The following is a 5,591-nucleotide window of genomic DNA, read 5'->3' as shown; positions in this document are numbered from 1 at the left end:
TTGATCAGATCAACCACCCTACAAACAATAAAGTACCATGATAACAGCTTCAAAAGTTAAGTCCATCTGGCTGGCAGGTATTCTTATCAGCTAACCCTTAAAAAATATATATTTATTTTTAATGGAAGCTAACATATTCTAAATATGTAAAAATGAATACATAAAGTGTGCATGTACATCTGCATATATACAATTGCACATATTTATACATGCATCTATATACATGTATCTATATGTGCATATATATACACATACATACTGTCACCTATGGATAGGTCATATACTACAGAGAGAGAAAGAGATGGAGATACAGATGTATATCCAGCTGTCAAGTCCACTAACACTCACAGCCATTTCATTTGCTTGGCTGTGAAGACTAAGGTCGTCTGTTTTAACAACATGCCACCACTAAGCACAACATGGATTTGCTGCAGACATCACTTGGCAACATTCAGTGGTCAGATCTAATGGTCAATGGAGAGAATTAGGCAAAAGGTGGTGTTCAGTTGTGGTGCTCAGTATCTTCCTCTGGAGGAAGGATGCCCATAATAACAGGGAGCCTGGAGAGACTGTGCTCCCTAAAGAATTTATCAGAGTAAAGTAGTATTTTGCTTATTTTGCTTGGTAGAAATTATGTATGCTTCTAGAGTCTATATGAATGCATCCTTGCATGACTTAAAACCAGTAAAGTGATAGTAAAACAGTATGAGGAAAATATACTTAATTGATATATTTGCATTCTTTCATTTGCCTGGCCTAATTGAGCAGATAATGCCAGTTTCTAGGGCATATATTAGAAGACATTATGTCTGATGTACATAATTAAAAAGAATGATATCCTGCCAGCTTCCCAGTTTTGAGCCATAAACGTTGTCCTCTGGCTATACAAAACTCAAATTTAAAATGTTGTCATAACTTGCAAATATGCAGAAATGATTTACATTCTGCAGCTTGTTAGAATAAGTATAAATTTCACTGTTTATTGTTTTGTTATTCATTTCTTTTTTTTTTTTTTTTTTTTTTCCTGTGAACTAGAAGAAATTCCTCATGAAAGCTGTTAGATTTGGAGATCTATGCCAAATGAAAAATAAAATTTTCTGAAACAAGCAGGAAAGTTGTATATTCCTCTGGCATGTTTTGCCAGATAACGGTCTTTTCCCTTAGGGTGTAATGCTATTCTCCTGACAATAAGTATTTACTCCTGGCTATGATTTTTAAAAACATAGAATTACTTCAAAGTATGATTTTTATCAGTTGCAAATAGAGTAGTGCCTCTGAATTATGGAGATACTTTAAAATTACTTTCCTTTCATTTCAGTAGAAGTACACTCAGATTCTCCAATATATGAACATAGACTACTTTTTATCTTTACATCATTTCTACATATGAGAAAATATATAATTTTTTGAAACTACATATTTTTTGAAACTACATATAACCTTGCTTTATTACTTGAGAAAAAAAAATTGGCTGACATACCAATTTATATTATATTATTATTATTTTATATCTTATATAATATATTATTATATATTATTATATTATAATATATTGTATTATATTATATATTGTGTACATTATATATTATGTAGTATATTATTACATTATATATTTATATTTATATTATATTTATATTTATACTTATATATCATTAAAAAATATAGTATTATTTTATTATATTATAGAGAGTACTCCCATTTTATCCCACAGAGGAAGGCAAACTTTTTGTGATAGCTGAGATAAAGCCTATGATGGCAGTAAAATGAAATTACTACTCAACCACGTTTTAACAAATGGATCGTCCAATAAGCTAAAAACATAGGCATGAATTATTTAAAAATGGCACAGATTTCTGACTACAGAAAATTCTGTGCTTTTTTTATGACAAAGATTTCATTTTTCAATTAAAAATATTCAGCATTTGAAGTGTGGAGAGTAGGACACATTTCATATGTCAACTTAAATATAATATTTTTTCTAGTACATAATTCAGCCTTTTTTTTTCTTATCTGCAAGCTGAGTGTTGAGTTATAAAGTAGAAAATCTTACTGTCACTAATGTCTATGCTGTAAAAAATGAACCATGAGGGACGGTCTTAGTGCTACAACTCTGTGCTATGGTGGTGTGGAGCAAGGAAACCTACAACAGGACCCTGGAAGCATAGACACTAGGCAAATGAGGTTGTGTCCCTGACTATTCCACATTTACTCTCCAGAAAACCAGAACCCATCTGTCTTTCCTTTTTGAGTGACAATATTGGGAGAGTAGAAATGTGCCAACAAATTGGATATATCTTCCTTCAGAAATGAGATAATCTGACAGGAAATTCAGAACTTCATTTTTAGATGTCAGGTTCAAAATCCTAGGCATGCACTCAGGAAGGGTACACCCATTCTGCAGTGCCATGGTAATAAGTACAAGGTCCCATTACTATTGTCAAAGAAGTAAGTCATTTTCCTCACATAAATCTATTCACCTTTGGCTTATAACTGGCTTATCATTGGGTGATGAGTGGGAAAATTCACATGTGGTTTGATCATAGCTTAGGTAAGTAAGCAATTCCTGTTTTTCCTTGAAGTTTACATCTTTGGCACAACAAAGTCATTACCAGACTGACAGCTGTTCAGGTTCTTCCTTTCTTTTGCCTCCCCTTCCATAAGCAGTGGGGTACTTCTGCCAGATATGGCTATAAGTCCGCTTAAAGAAAAAGAGATAATGTATAAGGAAAAAAAAATGTCTTTATTGAAAATGAATTTTTTTCTATTTAACAATTTTTTGAATTCTGCAATTCTTTTTATTGCTATAAATCATAAGACAATATATGATGCTTGAGTGTTGTTATATATATAGATATTGAATCTAAAACAGTCTCTCATTGCTCACTCTTTTTTTCCAAAACACAATTACAGATCTTTTGGGGTAAAAGCATGTATTAGCTTACGTAGTGTGGAATACAGTGAATCTTTAATACTTCTGCTCCCAGCTCATCTGAACATCACACAATGACTTTAAAAATGTAACCTAGTTCTTGCATTGTAAAATATGGGGGATAAATTTGAATGTTTGGAACATTTAAAAAGTTTATACATTTTGGTTTGTCCTAACACAGAACAAATACCAATCTTGAAAGTTACTGTGAAAAAGAGTTTTTAACCTATACTGCTGGGAAAGGAATTCATTCTTGGCTTAGGTGATTTCAAACATAAAGTTTTATTTCCTAATGATAAGAACACCTGAAGGAAAAAAAAAAAAAAAAGCTAGAAAATAAATGGTTTTAACATTCTAGCTGTTTTGTTTTGTTGTTGTTGTTGTTGTTGTTTTTAATGCAATGTCTCTACAAATGGTATCCACAAGAAGAAAAGTGAAATCCATCAATTTCAAAATGAGTTTTAGGATCACGGAACCTTACAATTTACTATCGCTTACAAATTATTTTGTATCAAAACTAATTAAGCGTGAAAACAAACAAAAAACATTACCAGGAAAGTCTTTATTGGCCAAGACACAGCCAAAATTTAAGTCAAAATATACTTATTTTCCTTCAAAATCACACTGATATCTAAACACAAGCAGAGGCAGGGAAGAGCTCCTACCTCATGGCTATGCATGCAGACAACGGTAACGAGAAGTGGAGATAATTGAATCTATTATCAGACAATTGCTGCAATTACAGCAGCATGGCAAAATGCAAGATATTTTCAGATAGTTATAAAGATGAAGAGGAGAATCTCCTAAAGAAGACAATAAGAAGCATCAACAAATGATAAAAACAGTAATGTAAACCAATTACTTTTAAAACTGAAATTTCAGCTAGAATACATAATTCATTAAAACTATAATTTAGTGAAATACTTCACATCAAGTCCAGAAATTTTAACGTTTTGTGAAATATCTCACAGTATATCAAAATTAATATTTCATTTAGCTTTTTTATTATTATTATTTATTTATTTCCTTTTTCTGCTTTAACATTTTGTTAGGAGTGCTTCATTATGTTCAAAGTTCAGGGCAGTATCACATGTTGCTCTGCATGTCTTAGCCTGGCTGAAAGAGGTTTTTGTCTTTGAATTTTTTTCCCTCCCAACTGATTTAGTTCAGCCAGTTGCTACTCCTTAGCATAACTGAAGGTTTGTTTACATTTGGCTGATGCTGTGTATTTTGCTAGCAAGAATAAACTGGTTTCTGAGACAGCTCCATTAGTACTGACAGAAAGCCACATGGATGCCTGTTCCTGCTATCTCACTGTCTTTCATTCTCTTTTCTCTTCTTATATACAATTTGTTTTTGAAAGACATATTGTAACATTCAACTTCTTCTCTAACCTGGTCTGTGAAATCTAATAGAAGTTCAAACCAAAATGGTTACTTACCGCTTTTTCTGCTATTTTAAATGTGTGTTAAGAAAAAATGCCCAAAATGGTACTAGAATTTAATCTGCAGTTTTGAAGAGTCTTGAAGAGAGGGAGAGAACTGAGATCAAGAAAACAAAACAAAACAAAACAAGAAAACAACACACACTATGTCATCTGGAAGTTTTGACACTACGGTTTCAGTATAAAAAATCTGCTTTTTATCTTTCTCTCTTGAGAATCATATCAAGACAATAAGATAATAGGTATAAGTATACAGTTACTACATACACACAGTAATAGGATACTAAAAAGTTTTCCACTAGTAACAGAAATTTGGGATAAACAAATGTATTCTTTAGATATCTACTTTAAAATATTTCAATATTTTGAAAGAGCAATAAGAAGCAAATGGTGAATGCGCTATCCTTTTTGTAGTTCCTCCTGGTACTTTCATGAGTTTTTTAGTCTTCACTGAAAGGAGGAGGATCATGTGAAAATGCAGATAAAGTATATCTTGCTGTGAAGAACTTATAACCTAAACACTTACCTTTTACTTGTACAAAGTATGCATCAAACAAGAATATGCTTTTCATCTTCATGACCTTACACACCTTTTCATATTGCAGTGTGACTCACAGCAGCGCAGCAGTCTACATGAACACCAGCATGTCCACAGTTGCCTACTGCGTGATACATGTAGGTAATCATACCATGAATCAGTGGAGCAATTGCTGTGATTCATTTACCTCAAGCAGTAAGTCTGCTGTTTTGGTTTGTTCCTCTGTTTACACACATACATGCATCTCTTGTCTAATTCTGAGAGATTTCCCTACAAGGATACAGTCAACAATGATAGTAAATATAAAAAATAAACATCTATATACAGCCTACTGCTTGCTACTTCTAGTCCATTTATAACATGCCAGCACTCAAACAGAGTAGTTTTGCTTAGCAGTAAAGGGAAACAATTGAAGTGAAGCTCAAAAAATAATTAAGAAACAACTTGGGCTTTTTCTCTAATTTTCATTCATATTTTCTTTACAAATCTCCATTCAACTTTAACTAAGTTTTGCCCTGAGCTTCTGAACCTGGAAAACTGGATTTTGTCGTTGTTGTTGTTATAATACAAACTTGGCTTTGCAGATAAAAAGAAATAACAAAGTGATAAGCAGCATCATAGAATGAAAGGATTATGAGTTTTATACTGTCTGAAAAAAATCTTTGAATTCATTATCCTTT

General features: G+C 32.2%; 1 long non-coding RNA gene across 2 annotated transcripts; it reads right to left on the bottom strand.

The window, feature by feature from the left end:
- Window positions 1-997: 997 nt before the first annotated feature.
- Window positions 998-5,006, bottom strand: LOC140002411 (uncharacterized). Of its 2 annotated transcripts, XR_011808872.1 has the most exons (3): window positions 4,371-4,893; window positions 3,595-3,732; window positions 998-2,698 (listed from the first exon to the last, which is right to left on the bottom strand). It is a non-coding gene; the product is annotated as an uncharacterized lncRNA (long non-coding RNA). The 2 variants fall into 2 exon arrangements; XR_011808871.1 differs by lacking the exons at window positions 3,595-3,732; window positions 4,371-4,893 and adding an exon at window positions 4,900-5,006.
- Window positions 5,007-5,591: the final 585 nt, after the last annotated feature.

This window comes from Anas platyrhynchos, chromosome 1 (genome assembly GCF_047663525.1).
Source record: "Anas platyrhynchos isolate ZD024472 breed Pekin duck chromosome 1, IASCAAS_PekinDuck_T2T, whole genome shotgun sequence".
Lineage (NCBI taxonomy): Eukaryota > Metazoa > Chordata > Aves > Anseriformes > Anatidae > Anas > Anas platyrhynchos.
This window is presented reverse-complemented; position numbering and strand designations above follow the sequence as displayed.